This window comes from Erythrolamprus reginae, chromosome 1, assembly GCF_031021105.1.
Source record: "Erythrolamprus reginae isolate rEryReg1 chromosome 1, rEryReg1.hap1, whole genome shotgun sequence".
NCBI lineage: Eukaryota > Metazoa > Chordata > Lepidosauria > Squamata > Dipsadidae > Erythrolamprus > Erythrolamprus reginae.
In genome coordinates, this window is record NC_091950.1 from 338,838,895 (window position 1) to 338,858,910 (window position 20,016).

Consider the following 20,016-nt stretch of genomic DNA (forward strand, 5'->3'; position numbering starts at 1 on the left):
TGAATATATACATATGTTTTTTACACACACACACACACACAAGCATGCGTGCACACACGCACACACACACAGTATTTTTCGGAGTATAAGACACACCAGAATATAAGATGCACCTTAGTTTTTGGGGAAGGAAATAGGGAAAAGAATCTGTTTACCAGATATTCATCTAGCGAGCATCCTTAGTCTGGTCAGCTTCAGCATATTATTTTATCCCCTAGTTAGGGCTTTAAAAAAACTTTATTTGGAGAGAGCAAGGTAAAAGCTAGGAAGATCATTAGCACCTAGTTAGGGCTGGGGGAGAAAAGGCTACATTCAGCGTATAAGACGCACCCTAATTATCAGCCTCTTTTAGGGAGGAAAATGGTGCATTTTATACACCAAAAAATATAGTATATATGAATATCTAATCTGTAGCTATAATCTCCCAGGATTGGAATCTATAATCTCCCAAGATTTGAAATGGATACCTAACATCAAATGCATTCTGCCTTTAAAAGGCAAAACAAAGAATGTGCTTCCTCTGTCAAGTCAGAAAGTTCAGACTTCCCCAGGAGATGTTGATATGGTTAGAGATGTACTATTAAATTTCTCATTTGTACTTCTTTAATAGCCTGGTTTGGAACAGCAACCAAGCAGGTTAGGTATAGACTTCAATGGATAGTTAGGACTGCAAGAAAAAAACAATCGTAACCATCCTGCCTTCCATTGAGGATCTGTACAGTATACTACACAAGCCAGAAAGAGGGCTGAGAAAATATCTACAACTGCAGATATAGATATTGAGTGTGTAGATCTGTAGGTCTGTAGATATACAGATATACACAGGAGAAAAATTCCTTGTGTGTCTAATCATACGTGGCCTGTGTTCTGTTCTGTTCTGTTCTATTCTATTCTATTCTGCAAACAATAAAATATTCATCAAGTAGATTGGCACACAGGGAGGAAGTTAGTATCAATCCAATACATGAGTCTATGAAAAATGACAATTATGACCGAGCTTTCCTCCTTGTGAAATTTTAATGATTGTCATTACTGATAGTAAATTATGCCATCCTTGAACATTTCACAACTGAAAATAGAGACAAACGTGCCATACGCTTGTTCTTGTACTGAAGACAGATGCCTAATTTTAGTCTTCCTGCCCTTTCATGTCACCTATACTCCTTCTGAAGGCTCTGCTGAGTCTGCTCCATTTATTTAATTCAAGATTTAAGCACTGAGATGTAAAAGTAAGTGATGGGTAAGTCATCCAGTATTGGAAGACTTAGGAGCCAGGGATTTTATAAATTTCATTCTCAAGGTCCTGTGTGCCTGGTCCTTGACTTTCAAGTTCCTAATAATAGTTTAATCCTAAACTTTAAAGATTTTACCTGCACAAAGCTTTTGCATCTACATCTTTGAAATGGAGGTCTTATTAACTTAATCGGGGGGAAATATTGCTGCAAAATTCCATGCAGTTTTGCTAAAATGGTTTTAAAATATATAGAGAAGTCATTTTATTAAAAGTTAAAAATGCAAATATATTTAAACAAAATTGTTGGCAGTTTTCATCCAGAAGTGACTGTTGCTGTAAATTTGATCCAATGTTGTTTGTCATCTTCAGAAATGGACACAGTTGGCACTAGCATTAAGTGTGGAAATGCATTTTTGGCCGCTGCATAACCTTCCGATTTTTAAAAAGCGGAATCTAATTAGAGGTTGGATTCTATAATACCCACAGCCATGGTTTCAAACTATTCAGGATGGAAGGGAAGCAACCTATAATTTTAGTTGATAGGCGCTTTGCTTTTGCGGTTATAAATTTATATACCTTTCTTCTATTCCTATATCTCTTCTTCTATTCTTTCATTGATATGTTCTATTACTATATCTTCTTTTCTATTATTTCTTAGATATATTTTACTATGAGTATCTCCTCTATAACCTTCATCATGTATTTTACTATGTGTATATAGATATATACCCACTAAAACCCTCATTGTGTATTGAAATAAATAAATAAATAAATAAATATTTTAACCAGAGATGAGTTCCAGATTCTTCTACTGCCGATTTGCTAAAGATGCAGCAGGTTGGTGTGTATGCATGCACAGTATAAAAAAAGCTTCTACGCATGCACAAAAGCAAAAAACAAAATGGCAGCACCTATGACACCACCAGGAGGAACTGGCCTTGGGGCTTGGCAGGTCTGGTACTCTGCCGGTTCCAGTGAGCCAGACTGCCAAGTTACTAACAGTTCTGTAGAACTCTTCTGAACCGGCAGGAATTCTCTTCTGATTTTTAAGTTACATAGCTGGTTTACATACAAGAGTTTTTCTTCCTATAGTGTAATGCAATGTGGAAATAACCTTGAGAGGCAGGGTGGAGACAATGCCCCGGAAAAAAATCAGATAAAAGGGGTGGGGAGCCTGCAGCTGCATAAAAGGCAGAGAAAGAAACTTAGAATGGATCCCCCCTCCCCCCAACCACCAAATATAAGCCTGTAAGAAGAGAGGCAGGAGGCTTGTACTTTCTGTACTATGGAAGATTCTGTTAATGTAGCCTTCCGATAAAATAGAATTAATTCATCTGGTCTGCTTCCTGTCTGGTCTACTTGGGAAGAGTGACACATAATTAGCTGCAATTAGCTCATATTTGCTCTTGGAGTCGAAAATACTGTTTCAAGTAAGGAACAAGCAAGAGGGCAACCTTATTGCAGACTATGGGTAAATATGAAGAATACATTAAATTACTCTTGTTGGCAGGTACTGAGAAGGATGCCGATGGGTTTCACTTCTGTTATAGAGCTGATGGCCACAACTCTTTTTTTTTTTTTTGGTAGGAGACTACCAGGGAATCATAGCACATTTGATTTTGATTTGGGAAGTGAACAACAAATTTATTGAAGGGAGTAAGAATAATTCACTGCTCTACTCTTGTAAGAAAACAACATATATGGGGTCCATAGAAATTTGACTTAAATAGAAAGTGTTATTTTTTAAATAGGGCATCTGTCATTCTTTGCTTTTTTCCTTGGATCACTTCCATCCAGTTTCTCCCTTTTGTTTTGGTCTTTTGCTAGCATCAATATCCATTTTTTAAAAAATCTTAACTTTGTTATGTTTCCCTCCTTTCCCTTTTGCTCTTTCTTTAGAAGGAGAGATCCACATGTCTTTGTCCATGTATGTAAGAAACCATGTTATATGCAGATAAAATCATTTTATAAACTTGGTACCTTTTTCCAGATTGGCTTGAATTGGATTTAATATTGCTAACCTAAAAAGGTCTGTCCTATCCAAGTTAGAAACATAGAAGACTGACGGCAGAAAAAGACCTCATGATCCATCTAGTCTGCCCTTATACTATTTTTTGTATTTTATCTTAGGATGGATATATGTTTATCCCAGGCATGTTTAAATTCAATTACTGTGGATTTACCAACTACCTCTGCTGGAAGTTGGTTCCAAGGATCTACTACTCTTTCAGTCAAATAATATTTTCTCACGCTGCTTCTGATCTTTCCCCCAACTAACTTCAGATTGTGTCCCCTTGTTCTTGTGTTCACTTTCCTATTAAAAACACTTCCCTCCTGAACCTTATTTAACCTTTGACATGTTTAAATGTTTCGATCATGTCCCCCCTTTTCCTTCTGTCCTCCAGACTATACAGATTGAGTTCATTAAGTCTTTCCTGATACGTTTTATGTTTAAGACCTTCCACCATTCTTGTAGCCCGTCTTTGGACCTGTTCAATTTTGTCAATATCTTTTTGTAGGTGAGGTCTCCAGAACTGAACACAGTTCTTTTTTTTCCTGAATTGATATTTGGATTCTTCCTAGAAAGGGGTTCATTCCCCCCCCTAAAATAAGATTCCTCTTCCTTTTGGGTAAAATCCATAATAATGTTATCACCAAATATATTCAGATATGCTGCTGAAGTAGGATTCAGTTACTGAGACAATGCATTTATCTGGATTACTAACCAGTCTCAATACTTTGGGGCCAAAAAAAAAGGCAGAATATAAATTGATTGAATAATAGTGATAAACCATATATTCCAACATTTCATAGCTGAAAACTGACTTGTTATTTTAACTCCGTTGTTCCATAGCAGCTTGATTTCACAACACGGAGACCAAAGTACGCATTGCTGAAGGCTCTGCTCTGTTTGCTTACTGTGAAATTGTTATGAACCGATTCAAAATACGATTTGAACAGTTAAAAATAAGCCTAATGAACATGTGAAGTAATAATATGCTACAGTGTGCTTTGCTTACAATTGTATAAGTGCTTACAAATTAAGAACTGGTATGTTCAGTGGGGCTTACTCTCTAATAAAAATGTCTTTAGTGTTTGAGGATTACTAACATGTACTGCACTAAAAAAGAAATGCCACTGCTGCTCTATTTGGAGAGTCTGTTATTTGAAAATGGAAGAGGACTGGCTAATATTAATAGCAATATAAGAATGTAAGGTAACTGGATCTTAATTAGACATTCCCCACAATAAAAGCAAAAGAAACCCATGGCTGAGAGAGAGAGAGAGAGAGGGAGGGAGGTAGAGGGAGCAGAAAGAGCAAAGTAGCTTATGTTAAGCATTGCAACACTTTTAGAACTTGATCTTAAAAATAATTGTAAGCATCAAAGAATATCAATCATTTTTAGGCACTTGTTTTAGAAAATCAGTTTGGAGCAGTCATACTGTTCTACTGGAAAAAGTATGGAGTGGAAAATCTGTGTACTGAATAATATAGCCTGTATATTTGTTTTCTCTTGCCTGGGATTCCTTAATGAATGCTATTAACTAATGAATGCGTAAAAATATATAACCAATGAACAAATGGAAGTATAGAGAGAATTATTTTAGATCAACAAAACCTATTATACATTGATGTAAAGTCAGAAATTTTGTATGAAACAAAATCCATTCTGCCTTTATTCATCATTTCCTTCTAAAAAATAGATTTTTGTTCAGATGGAGAAATTTATATCTGAACAATTCTTTCAAACAAAAAATCTCTTTAGAACAATTAGAGCAAAATCTGTATCAGGTAAAACGGGAATGTGATCAAAGAATGGAGCTGACATTGAGATAGATCTAGAGCAGGGGTGGGCAATTAATTTTGCCATGGGGCCGCATGAGAAATTGGGATGGTTTTAGAGGGTCGGAGTAATATAATTAACTCAGTTCTACCCAATACTGCATATACTAACAGCTAACCTTGGCTAATTCTTCTGATGGCAGTCCCGATTCTCTGCACGAGTCTCAGAAGAACAGAGCACTGGTAGCTGCTGCAGGGGACAGGGGAGGAAGCACGTGGTATCTGTACCACTCCTGTACTGCTCACAGTTAGGGAATTTTTTCGGTGCTGACCACTCTAAAGACCCAGACCCTGGCCTGACCTAAACACCCAGACCCACTCTAAAGACCCCTAATTGTTTGCTTTATGGCAAAACAGTGCACCACAGTCACTGCGCTGGAGTGTTTGAGTGATTTCTGTGCTCGGCCACTGTTGGTAGGAGGCCGGGTTCCGCTGCAGTGCGAGGATGAAAGAGCTCACTGTGTCTGCTGGGACTCCTCCAATTCCTGCTTTCCTCATGATTCATCAGGCAGCTCTTTCATCCTCGCACTGGAGTGGACCCCGACCTCTGTGGACTGGTCACAGATAGCAGGCGGTCCAGTCACAGACAGCGGGTGGGCTGGATGCAGCCCACGGGCCGCCCCTTGCCCAGGTCTGATCTAGAGTAACCATCAATTATATGATTGTAGGCAGTCACATCTATTCAGAATCAAACCTTTGGGGTAAAATGTAGTTTTAATGCGATACTTGTCTTGGAAAATATTTTGATGAAAATGTTAATAATATATTTAACTAATATCTATATACTGTATATATATATTCCAGTGGCTTATTTTAGATATGCGTTTCTGTTTTATATAAAAGTCAATTGAAGCATGAAGTTTCAGATATTTTATTTCTTTATGGTTAATTACATAAGTTGGAGAATATTAGTGGAAGAATGCAAGAAGATGTGAACATGTATTGAGAACCTATGTCTATTTCTTAGCAGTTTGGATTTTATTGAGATATATGATTTAGATCTGTTATAACATATTGAATAGTGAACACCATAATAATGAATAGGGTCAGAAACCAAACTGAACTTTTTGTCATAATGTTCTACAAAGATTCTGTGAAATTATTTTAGACAAGTTAGTTTGTGGCATGATAAAGCCATCATTATGCCATTATGCATCGGTTGTGCAGTGTTTGGGGTGCAGTACTGAAAACTACTTCTGCTGATCACCGACTGCCAGCAGTTTGGCAGATCGAATCTCAGTAGGCTCAAGGTTGACTCCACCTTCCATCCTTCCAAGGTCGGTAAAATGAGGACCCAGATTGTGGGGGGCAATATGCTGACTCTCTGTAAACTGCTTAGAGAGGGCTGTAAAGCACTGTGAAGTGGTATATAAGTCTAAATGCTATTGTTATTGCTATTAGGAGAGGGGGGAAATTGTAGGCTTAAAAGAAGAAGTAAGAAAGAAAATAGCTACCTTGGATAAATATAAGTATCTGCGGTCAGATGAATTATATATCCTAGGAAACTATCACCTAAACTTTTCAACTTGGTTCTTCTATATAAACCACTATGCCTTTGCACACTATCTACTTTCTAGTGCTTCCTGCAGGTAAAATATGAGTAATATTTGACGTCCAATTTTTTTAATGATTGTACCAATTAAGTTTATTGTGCTTTTTTAATTGCATTTATATTACATGCTATTAGCATGATTCTTTGACATACATAGACATAGTAAAGTAAATAAAATGAGATTTATTATAAGATGCTAGTGTAATCTTTGAGCTTGGTAATTTTCACTTAACTTCATGATTAGTGATGGCCGAACCCGACAAAATTCGGGTTTGGCAGATTCGGGCGGACTTTACAAAAAATTCGGGTGACATCACCAAACCCAAACCCAAACCCAAACCCAAACCCAAACACTCCATGATGTCAAAATTGTGAGATTTTCCAGCTACTTTTGCTGAAAGGACCTCCCTTTACTTGTGTTGTGATTCCGTCTGAGGCCCCTCAGGGAACGGCTGATCCTCTGCCGGCTTCCTGCTCAGAGGGGGAGGATGAGGAACAGGAGGTTCAGGCAGACGGGGAGGAGGAATCTCAGGCTGAGGGAGAGGGAGGACAGCCAGAGTCCCCCGAGAGGGAGCTCTCCCCAGCAAGCAGCCTAGATTCCTTAGATGAAAATGCACAAGCAATAATCGATCTTCGGCAGAGAAGAGCAACACAACGAAGGGGACAATTAGCCAGGTACTTTCAGCACTAAAGAGGCAACAGCTGGGTTTGGGTGTGGTGCTCTCTGGAAAGGCTGAAAAGGCAGACCCACCCTTCCTGGCTTGTGGAGTATTATCTTTGGGAGTCCTGGGACCTGGCTGTGATCTTTGGCGTCTTGGAATTCTGGTTTGTGACTTTGAATACTGAAACCTTGGGGGGAAAAGGTGTGGATCTTATTCTCTACAGTGGTGGGTGTGCCAGCAAGAAGTCTGCTGTATTGTCTGGCCATCAGGACTCTGCTGTGAAGTCTCATAGCCTGCCTGTTGGGAAGAACAGGTTTTTCTCTGTGTTTATTTTTCAAACTATAAAGTGCTTTTGCTTTTACCAGCGTGTCTGGCTGCTTTTTCCAGTTGGTGTTGAAGTCTGGGGGCACCCAGACAGAACAACTTGCTTTGAAGAGAGACCAGAAACATAGCCTATTCTATAGTGTAATGGTTAGCTCTCTCGACTTTGAATCTAGTGATCAGGGAACCACCTTTTTAAAAAAAATTAATTTTATTTATTTATTTATTTATTTATTTATTATTAGTAGTATTATTAGTATCATCATCATCATTATGCTTCTTTATATAATAAAAGGGGTTTGGGTTCTTTTAATCCTTTCTTAGTGGGAAAAAAAGAAAGCATTAAAAAGATCCTCCAGCTCTTGGGGGGCAAAAGGGAACCTTCCCAATGTGCCCATGGAAATAATTAATAAATAATGATGATGGTTTCAATTTTGCAAACAATAGCCACCACAAACCCATTTGCCTGAGGAAAGTGCCCCAATAAGCTTTGCTTATCAATGTTAAGGAAAGGACTGAAAGGACCTCTCTTTACTTGCTTAGAAGAGAGGCTGGAAACATAGCTAATTCTATAGTGTAATTGTTAGCTCTCTCAACTTTGAATCTAGTGATCGGGGTTCAAATCCCGGTGGAACCACCTTTTTCTAAAAAAATTAATTTTTATTTTTTTATTTATCATCATCATCATCATCATTATTTATTAATTATTTCCACGGGCACATCGGGAAGGTTCCCTTTTGCCCCCCAAGAGCTGGAGGGTATTTTTAATGCTTTTTTTTCCCACTAAGAAAGGATTAAAAGGACCCAAACCCCTTTTATTATATAAAGAAGCATGATGATGATAATGATGATGATGATGATGATGTTGATGATACTAATAATACTAATACTAATAGTAATAATAATAAATAAAAAATTAAAATTAAAATTTTTTAAAAAGGTGTTTCCACCGCGATTTGAACCCCGATCGCTAGATTCAAAGTCGAGAGAGCTAACCATTACACTATAGAATTAGCTATGTTTCTGGCCTCTCTTTTAAGCAAGTAAAGGGAGGTCAGTAAGAAGTATACATGACGTCAAAACTCCGCCCCTGGAATTGCATCGTGGGGTTTCCCAGCTCCTTTTGCTTGCAGTGTGGCAAGCAAAAGGAGGTGGGGAATGCCACGATGGGATTCCCCACTCTTCTCCCAGGTGGTGGCGTTTCACGTTGTTTGAGGGAACGTTGAACCCAAACCCCGAACTTCGGCACGGATTTTTAAAAAAAATGGGTTTGGGTTTGGTATACCGAACATCGCAAAATTCAGTACGGACCCGAATTGTGTGAGTTCGGTTCGCCCAACACTATTCATGATATGAAACAGGGGTGGGTTTCATTTACCTAATGGTGCACATTGTGACATCGCAATCTAATGACTTCTCAGACTTCTCCCTTCCATATGGATCCAGAACCTATTTACAGTCATGAATGATAAAGAGGAATTATTTCAATTTTTTCGAAATGTGATATCCTTTAGGCATCAGAGGCCTGTGATTCAAATGAATTTGTTAATCATCAAAAATCTTGATTACAGCTGTGAAAGTAAAAAACAAAAAGGTCAAACATTACATGTATTGCATTGTTATGGATTTAACAATTATATCTGTCATACAACTGAAATCTGAATACTTCTTTTTTTTTTAATATAGTTGTGCCAAGAAAAATAAAGAAAGTGATTCAAAGAAAATGGCTTCTCTGACCCAGATGACCCCCCGTGTTTGTTTCTTCATTCTCAGTCTTAAATATTTGGACAGCTTCTTGCAAAAAATGATGCAGTACTAACTTGGCAGTGAAATTCTACAAGTATTCATTCCCTGACTACCAGGTCTTTTTTTTAAACTTATGATGGTAAGTTGTTTTATTAAACTGTTGGAAGTAGTAGTAGGTTTCCCACTTTCACTGTGCAGATACTAGAAAGAGAGTCAAATAAATCAGAGTTGTTGCGTGTTTTGCTAGAGTATATGAAATCCAAACTATTTTTTGACTGAACAGTTATTTCATAAACAAAACTTTCTCAAATCACTCTAAAATACAAATAAAACAGGGATTTATTGAGACAACTAATAACAACACTTTGCTACTCTGGGATAATTAGTTTCCTACTTCCCTTTCTTTATCTTCATTATACATTGTTCTCCTTCCCATAAAACTGAATCATACTCAAATATTAGGTGCTTGTTTATTTGTTTCATGTTTCATGTATCTACCTATCTCACATATGCACCTGTTCTTTATAGAAAAATTTCTGAAAATGCTTATTCAAAAAGCAAATTGTCGGGGATGGGTCACCTTGATCCTGGTTGCCTAGATGAATGAGAACTCTTTCTGAATGATGAGATCATGCAATATTTATACCAAATAAAAAATAATTTATCATACCATATTTTGATTGTGCCTTTAGAATACTGCAACAGTGATCTTGCAAAACCACAAAATGAAATCCTTCATAATTTGAAGATATGGGCCCTAAACTACAAGAGAGGAAACAATAGACTGCAATATCTGACAAGCTTATTGAATTAGAATTACTTGAAATTTGTTTTTTAAAATGTTGATTGTATGGGTTTATCATCAGTACAGGTAGTCCTCAACTTATGACCGATTGCTTAGCAACCATTCAAAGTTACAATGATTACTTATAACTCTGTTCCAGAATTCCAAAAAACCTCTTCTCACAGTCACATTATTGCATTTTGAGTGCCTGGCAATTGGCTAACCTTTGTAGCTAGTTGCAGCATTCAGTTTTATTATGTGTTTTTATCAGTTTCAAAACTTTTAAAAACCGTTAACCTTCTTTAAACTTTTAAAATCTTTTTTACCCTTTCAAACTACCTAGGGTTGCAGTTATAATGCAAATTTTATTATCCTGTTTTAATTATCCTATTTTGTCATCCTGTTTTAATTTATAGATTGGTTCTATCTTGGTGTGTGTGTGTGTGTGCGTGCGGATGTGTGTGTGGAAAGGGTGTTGGGTTAGATTGGGAGTGACTGAGTCTCGGGGAGAATGAGTGAGCCGGAGGCAAAGAATGAAGCCCCTTCTGCTGAGTGTGTAAACAGAAGCAGATGGGGACTCAGATACAACCCTCGGCTTGGTCTGAGTGGGCAGCCCGGCCTGCTGGGGAAGGAAGAGGGCCGTAGATTATTATTATTATTATTATTATTATTATTATTATTATTATTATTATTTATTAGATTTGTATGCTGCCCCTCTCTGTAGACTCGGGGTGGCTCACAACAGTGTCAAAAAAACAATATGTATTGACAAATCTAATAATTTAAAATCTAAAATAGCAATTGTACATTTAAAAAAATCTAAAAACAAGGAACCCCAGTATAAAAAACATACATACAGTCATATCATGCACTAAAACTACATAGGCAGGGGGAGATGTCTCAGTTCCCCCATGCTTGACGACAGAGGTGGGTTTTGAGGAGTTTACGAAAGGCAAGGAGGGTAGGGGCAGTTCTAATCTCTGGAGGGAGCTGATTACAGAGGGTTGGAGCCACCACAGAGAAGGCTCTTCCCCTGGGTCCCGCCAGACGACATTGTTTAGTCGACGGGACCCGGAGAAGGCCAACTCTGTGGGGGAGGGGATCTCTAGGGTGTTTGAGAGCTCCTCACAGTATACCTGGTGATTTGGGATATCAGGGCCCTGGCCTCAGGCTGCTGTTGCTTAATGCCAGGTGTGTGGTTAACAAAGCCCCCCTCATTCAGGACTTAATTCTGGAGGAGGAGGCTGACCTGGCATGCATAACTGAGACCTGGCTGGGCCAAGAAGGGGTGTTCCCCTCTCAGAGATCTGCCCAGATGGGTTTCAGGTTTTACATCAGCCATGACTCCAGGGAAGGGGTGGTGGAATGGCAGTCATTGTCCAGAAAAGTCTTTGTCCTCATAGGATCCCTACCCCAGAGATTGTTTGTTTGTTTATTTGTTTGTTTGTTTGTTTCATCAAGCATGTATTAAATAAAAGGTAAAAGAATAAGACAATACGACAGTAGGACAGGGACGGTAGGTACAATAGTGCACTTATGCACCCCTTACAAACCTCTTAGAAAAGGGGTCAGATCAACTGTAAACAATGTAAGGTTAAAGATTTTGGGGTTTGGGGAAAAAACCACGCAGTCAGTTAGTGCATTCTAGGCGTTGATTACTCTATTGTTGAAGTTGTATTCTCTGCAGTCTAGTTTGGAGCGGTTTACATTTAGTTTGAATCTGTTATGTGCTCAGGTGGTATTGCGGTTGAAGGTGAAGTAGTCACTAACAGGAAGGACATTTTGGTATATGATTTTATGAACTAAAGTTAGATCAGATTGGAGGCGATGTAGTTGTAAATTGTCTAATCACAGCATTTCAAGTCTGGTGGAGTAAGGTATTTTGTTGCGAGAGGAAGAGTGTGGGACTTTTCTTGTGAAATATTTCTGGACTCTCTCGATTGTATTAATATCTGATATGCAATGCTGAGTGTACGTTTCTCCTCTTGAGGTTGGACTCTGGGGTTTGGTTGAGCTTTTTGTTAATGTACCTGCCTCCCAGCTTTTTAAAACAGCCCTGCCTGTGCTGCTAGCCGGGTTGGTGGTGGAGTTCCCCAGGCATATGGTGCTAGGAGACTTCAATTTGCCATCACTTGGTGATCCCTCAGATGCGGCTCAGGAGTTCATGGCTTCCATGATAACCATAGACCTGACCCAAGTAGTTCAGGGTCTGACTTATAAGGGGGGACGGACACACTTGATCTGGTGTTCCTCTCGGGGCAGTGGAGAGATGATCTGGAATTAAGGTGTGTAGATTCTTTTCCCTTGTCATGGTCAGATAATTTCCTGCTGAGGTTAGACTTCAGGATGCTACTTCTCCACCGCAGGAAGGCAGAGCCAATTAAGTGGATTTCCCTGCCCCTGCTCTATTGAGCTTCTGGAAAGCATTGAAGACCTGGCTTTTCCAGCAGGCTTAGGGCCATTGATCTCACAATTTGTGAAGTCTGGCCTGAATGATATGCATGTATGAGATTTTTTAAACTGTTTTTTTAATGATGTTTTTAAATGTATTTTCTATATCCTGTTGTAAGCCACCCAGAGTCCATCAGGAGTTGGTTGGCATAGAAATACAATAAATTTAATAAATTAAATTAAATTAAATTAATGGTTTCTGTCAAAAAACCCACCCCTTTTACAGGAATGTATTGATTCACTTAACAACCATAGTGTTAACTTAACAACCAGCCCAAAAAGGTTGTAAAATTGAATCTGATGGTGAGAGTGTCTTGATTTGTAATAACCATGTCTTTTCAGATTAAACAGAGTGACCGACTCCATACAGGTGTAAACATGCTATGATATGCTCAGAAAGCTGTGCCCCATTGCCTCATTGTTTCAGAAATATTTTGTTATCCAAACAGAGAAACAGATTGACAAAGGATGGCCAAAAAAGTAGCAGTGACTTCTGACTTCCTGCTGCCTTTGCCATTTAGTTTCCTTATAGGAATCTGGCAGGAAGCATTGAAGATCTCCCTTCCCCTCCACTTCCCTCCCCTTCCTTTCCCAGCAGCAGATAAATGGCTCCTGCTAGGTGGGGGAAAGAGCAAGAAATTGTAAGACTGACTAGAAATTGTCATGAACATTGAAAATGAAGATTACATGGAACCAGCAGTTATGTAACAGCAGTCAGTAACACTATAGCAGCCACAACTTCCCCAAATTTGTCTCCCCCCGGGGGTCATGGGTTCTGGATTGTGGATATTTTTTGTAAGTTAGTCCATTTGAAGCACATTGTTTCAAAAATTGTTGCCCTATAATGCATCATTTTATCCAGTGCAAGGTCACAATAATGAGAGTTTTAGCATTACAGTGATCCCTCGATTTTCGCGATCTCGATCTTCGCGAAACACTATATCGTGATTTTTCCCACCCGATGACGTCACTCTCTTCCTTTCTCATCTTTCTTTCTCTCTCTCTTTCTCTATCTTGCTTCTTCCTCTCTCACACTCTCTTCCTCCCTCTCTCATCTCTTTCTTTCCTTCTCTCTCTTTCTCTATCTCTCCCCCTCTTGCTCTCGAGCGGCGGGTGGCGGGCGGGCGAGCGGCGGGCGGGCAGCAGCGAGGAGCCGAAGATCGGGGTTTCCCCTTTGCGTGGGCGGCGGGGAAGACCCAGGGAAGGTTTCTTCGGCCGCCCAGCAGCTGATCTGCTCGGCAGCGCCGCAGCAGCGAGGAGCCGAAGATCGGGGTTTCCCCTTTGCGTGGGTGGCGGGGAAACCCCGATCTTCAGCTCCTCGCTGCTGCGGTGCTGCCGAGCAGATCAGCTGCTGGGCGGCCAAAGAAACCTTCCCTGGGTCTTCCCCGCCGCCCACGCAAAGGGGAAACTCCACCATCTGCGCATGCACGGCCATGGAAAAAGGGCGCGCATGCGCAGATGGTGTTTTTACTTCCGCACCACTATATCGCGAAAAATCGAGTATCGCGAGGGGTCTTGGAACGTAACCCTCACGATACTCAAGGGATCACTGTATATAGATTTGTATTTGTGGCTTCAAATCGGAATTAATTTCTGATGGCTCCCAGGACAAGTCTCTGCCATTTTCTAGGCAACATTTTCAAAAATGGTTTGTCATTACTCTCTTCCTAGAGCTGAGAGAATGACTGGCCAAAGGTCACTCAGCTGGTTTTATGCCTAAGGCAGGACAAGAATATATAATCTCCCCCTTTCTATGCACATTTTTAAAAATGCTTTTCTTGTTTAGTTTTGGTTTGTTCTTATAATTATTTTACTTCTTTTTGAAATTTGTATTGTAACTTTATGAATGAAATGGGAAAAAAACTGAAAAAAAGAAATATGTCAAATACTATGTTACTGTGTGTTTAAAATATAAACATATTACATGTAAACAAGGGCGCATTTCTGAATATTTGCCATTCATTTGTTCTTCTGTAACTAACACTTGATGACCTTATATAAACCTGAAAGCAAAACTGAATGCTGAAAATGACAGTGGCTATATTGCAATTAGTTATATATAGGACAAATATAATATTGCTAATGATTTAGAATGTAGGTTAAATGATTAAGGGTTGAATTCTAATATATGGTGAAATCACCAGGTTATTTTTATGTATGCCCATGTCTTCCTTAGTACCTTCCTTATACTACTTATTGAAATGCAATCTTTCAAATGGGTCATTTGGGATGGTAGCATTGTACTGAAAAATAGCATCCACATTAATTACGCATTCAATAAACAATTGTTTCTCTTTATTGTGTCACTTTTGAGATATCAGTTCATGGAAGATGAACCATGTTCCTTTCTATTGCATATTCTTATTTTAAATTTTGACTAGCACATCATATTTATATTCCTCATTTTTCAATCTTTTTTCTGTGTATTATTTATTTATTTATTTTATTTATTCATTTGTCCAATACACAAATACATAGGAAGAAAAATAGACATGTAGTAATATATATAAGGGTAAAAGTGAACTTAGAGGAGAGGATATATGAAACAAAGAGAATATATATGATAAGTGAGAGAAAGGAAAGACAATTGGACAGGGGATGAAAGTCACATCAGTGCACTTATGTACGCCCCTTACTGGCCTCTTAGGAACCTGGAGAGGTCAATTGTGGATAGTCTAAGGGAGAAATGTTGGGGGTTAGGGGTTGACACAATTGAGTTCGGTAATGAGTTCCACGCTTTGATAACTCGATTGTTGAAATCATATTTTTTACAGTCAAGTTTGGAGCGGTTCGTATTAAGTTTGAATCTGTTGCGTGCTCTTGTGTTGTTGCGGTTGAAGCTGAAGTAGTCATTGACTGGTAGGACGTTGCAGCATATGATCTTGTGGGCAATACTCAAATCATGTTTTAGGCGCCGTAGTTCTAGGCTTTCTAGGCCCAGGATTGTTAGTCTATTTTCGTAGGATATTCTGTTTCGAGTTTAGTCACCAAAATATTTCTAGCTGTTTCTCTAAGACATCAGTTTCCATGAAACATAATTTTGAGCATTATTATTTTTTGAGGCAAACTTGAAAAACAGAGTTGTAACTGCTGTGCCTCTAGAAAAATTCATTTCATTTTTGGAAAAGAAAATACTCCAATTCAGTTGTGCCTTCCTCAGAAACTGGGAAATAAATGTGGAGACCACTGACATGGAATTTTAAAAGCCTTTCTCGTGAAAATTATGTTCCAGTCAATTATTTTAAATACTAAATATACTTGTAAATATGATAATAAAGTTTTACATGTCAAGAATATTTTTGGTGGGTTGTAATTCTATTCCAGTTTAGATGTTTTCTAAGGCTCTTTTTCAACTGTCTGCTTCCAAATGGCCTAGATTTCACAACTGTGTTCAAGATAAACATCCCTCTAGTCAAATGGCCTAGACTAAGGCTGCTTAGACAGCTTTACACTTAATTAATCTTGATTATATTGTGAATTTCATGCTATATATAGTATAGTTTCATTTCATTTTCTTTTCTTTTTTAATTGTTTCGAAGTTTCTGTCATTTAAGTGTCTAGCACTGAGGTCATAGCTGTGATGGATTTTAAACCCCCCCCCCTTTATTTATTAATATAATAAATGTGATCATTTTCATCCATATTTCTGTTGTTTTATTGAAAGTATAACCTTTAGAAATTATTATGTTTTCTTTTGATTTGATTTTAGGGGAAAATATTGATATTATCCTGAAGCTTATATTTTTAAAAATATTTTTAAAAATATAAGTTTCAGGATAATATCAATATTTTCCCCTATATTTTTAAAAATATTTTTTAAAAATCTAATTAGATCAGCAAGTAGAGATGAGAAAAAATATTGCTAATCACCAATAATATAAGGGATCCCAGTTTGTTGTTGTTTTTGCTGCTGCTGTTGTAGAAAAAAGTCATTATTTGGGATTGCAGTGGATGTGCTAATTGTGATGTAGAAAAATAAGCATAATATTTTTTCCACAAAACACATAAAATGCAGTTTCTTGGATTTTCCCCTTCCCAACAAACCATCACATGCTCAGTGGGAGGGAAGTGCTCAGTTACTTAGCAACAACAGGGTATATCTGCTCAGCCATAGTAGTTAACTGGTTATGCTGGACTAGCTGCTATCTCCCAGCCTACAGTAGCTTTCAGGACTCTTTTGAGGATAAAACTGCTGGTGGGAGACTCTATTATGCCAGCTTGAAATCTATGGGACAAGTGGTAGGAAATAAAAATGTATTAAAATAGTAAGCACTAAGACATTTCTTGTGCAATTAAAATCGCCTTGAATCATTTTGTTATACTTACCTATCGTTGTTTATATAACATATTTTTTTCAGAGTATAAGACGCACCAGGGTATAAGACACACCTTAGTTTGGGGGGAGGAAAATAGGGAAAAGAATCAGCTTACCAGATATTTATTTGGCTAGCAATCTTAGTCTGGTCAATTTCAGCACATTATTTTATCCCCTGTAGGCAGCCTAACAGAAATAAGTTACTGAGTTTCACTGCCAATATTCACTTTGATGTCCCCAAAATATGGGAAATAACTTAGAATCAGGCTAGTTGGCAACTTTTCCTAAGTAGTTTTTCCCTTTCCTGTGTGGCATGACACGAATCTCTAATTTCTTTTCTTAGACTGTATTTCCCCCCCAAGTTGGCACCCGTATGAACCATTTAGTTTTATTTTTGGCATTGTTGATTCTTTTTATTCTATATTTATTTAAAACTGTATACATTTGAGTAATTATTTCAAGTGGTTTACAGAAATGAGGACTAATAAGATTATATAAAGAGATGCAAACATAAAAAATAAAGCCATGGCTCATTTACTAAATTATCTTTTAAATGGGATGGAAATTAGTACATTTAATCTTGCAGGTTGAAGTTTAAAATATTTTCAAAAGTAATACTTGAGAGCAATAGACAGATTAGCACTCCTGTTAAAAATTTAATATCCTTAATTTACAGATCCTCTAATACTATTCTGACTGAGAATGAACTATATACTGTAGATCAGTACTGTTCATTAATCAGCCAGTTGACCAATTTAGTGAAGTAAAGCACTCTGGTGCTCACAGCAAAAGTTCATTTTGTACCATCCTTTTTTGTTGGGAAACAGAACAGGGAACAAAGTCCAGGAAACACATTTAATTCCTCTGTTGGAAAGAAAGACAATGAATAGCACGGAAACTGGCTTTGCCAGAATCTATTTTATGCTGCTATTGCATTATCAGATTTGGAGATACACCTCCCAAAAAAATCAGTTTTCTTTTTATGTGTATATTAAAGTATTTTGAAACAATTTATTTTGATCCCAGTAGGGAATTATAGCACTTGCCCTTGACTTGCATGGCAAATGTAGAAAAACATTAATACACAATCCAGTGAAATTACTTCAAATGGTATCTTCTCTAATCCATTTATAAATATCTGTTTATGTTTTGGTAGCTTCTATTTCCTACCTTTTACATATGCTAATAAAAAAAAATAAATGGTTCACAAAAATAGCCCAAGTGGTCAAAAATGAAACCATGATTCTGTGAGACCGTGAGACTAAAAATGAAGATAAAATTATGATGAGATCAAAAAATGAGGAAAAGATTGAATAAATTAAGTTCACTGAAGTGCAAACATGCAACATTTATAGTCAGAATTAATCCTAGTACATTAAATGTTGCTACTTTTCTTCTTGATTATAATATCTTTCAAAAACATTTATTTTGTTATTATTGTATTATTTCTTTTTATATTATTCTACCCTTGGATAGGTTGAGTTTTTGATGTCAGAGCCACTATTTGTTTATTGTTAGTTATTTTAATAAAAGTTAATAGATTATATAATGTTTGTTTGTTTGTATTTTTAATTTGATTTGTATGCTGCCCCTCTCCGAGGACTTAGAGCGGCTGGGCTCAAAAGCAATGGAGTTATAAGTAGATTAATTATGTTCATTACTGTAAGATCCCTAAACTAGTATGTCTTCAAAAGCTAACAGTTCCTTTTACTTAATATTAATTAAAGTTCATAGAGAAATCAGATAGGTCTTGATATGCCATCATATGAATAAAGAAATTTATTGTAGAAAAACCTGACATTAAATGCTCAACATATCGTGTGCCTAAAGTGAGAAGCCTGAGTGTATAAGTAGTTATTGGTAATAGTTTTATACTTTCTGTTTAGAGAAACTGCAGCTGAACATCTTGATAACTAGCCTGCAATGTAAGGTGTAAGAATTGTCCAGGATGAAATGGTGCGCATACTATTGTTATGCAGAATCCAAAGTCCAAGTCCAAAGTAACAAAGCAATTTGCAAAAAGGAAGGAACAAAGAAGAGTAAGGCATTCAATGGCATTACCTTCTATGAATTGTTCCTTTTCATTCCTTTAAGTAAAATAAATGTCTCACCAATTTGGAGATTTCTTTTTGTAATGTAAAATTTTTAACTATGATATTGGAGGAAGAAGTCTGAGAAGGCAATTATTCATAGATACCTAAATGCAAATATCAATAAAGTAAATTAAAACTTGGATATAAACATCAAAAACAAAATTTTCATTTTGCTTTTCTGAAAGAAATGCCTGGGATCATATCAACTCTTGATTTTCCCTTATGGATCATGTACTGTTTCCAATCACAATACATTCTGGGTACCAGCAGGTATGACCTAATTGGTTGGCAAGCTTGGCTCTTCTGAGAAAGATTCACTTATTTTTTATTTATTTATTTATTTTTATATTTATTTATATTTATTTTTATTTTTATTTTTTATTTTTTTTATTTTTTATTTTTTTATTTTTTTTATTTTTTTTATTTTTTTATTTTTACTGATTGATTGATTGATTGATTGGATTTGTATGCCGCCCCTCTCCATAGACTCGACGCGGCTAACAACAGTAATAAAAACAGTATGTAAATCCAATACTAAAACAACTAAAAAACCCTTCTTGTAAAACCAAACATCCATACAAACAAACAAACATACGATGCATAAATTGTAAAGGCCTAGGGGGAAAGAATATCTCAGTTCCCCCATGCCTGATGGCAGAGGTGGGTTTTAAGGAGCTTACGAAAGGCGAGGAGGGTGGGGGCAATTCTAATCTCCGGGGGTAGTTGGTTCCAGAGGGCCGGGGCCACCACAGAGAAGGCTTTTCCCCTGGCCCCGCTTTAGTAGAATGCCAGATTGTTTGGGGTACCTTGGCAAATTTTGACATCTCCTGGACAGGCCTCAGAAAAATTACCATTGATTTTCCTCTGGCTTTGAGCAATATCAAGATGGTTAACATTACAAATAGACATGACTTATGTGTATCAGGATTGTGGGTTCTTAATAATACTTTATATTAGACAAGTGCAGAGGTGGCAGAATCTGCTTTTATACTGACATATAATTCCATACAAATT

General features: G+C 37.4%; 2 protein-coding genes across 3 annotated transcripts in view; both read left to right on the forward strand.

The window, feature by feature from the left end:
- Positions 1–20,016, forward strand: part of FMN2 (formin 2) — a 624,734-nt gene that overhangs the window by 114,943 nt on the left and 489,775 nt on the right. The gene's annotated exons all lie outside the window — the stretch shown is intronic.
- The window catches only part of CHRM3 (cholinergic receptor muscarinic 3), a 309,565-nt gene that overhangs the window by 64,686 nt on the left and 224,863 nt on the right, over positions 1–20,016 (forward strand). For both annotated transcript variants that reach the window (XM_070734014.1, XM_070734015.1), the window contains exon 2: positions 9,300–9,498. The gene's annotated coding sequence lies outside the window, so the exon portion shown is untranslated. The remainder of the gene's footprint in view (positions 1–9,299; positions 9,499–20,016) is intronic.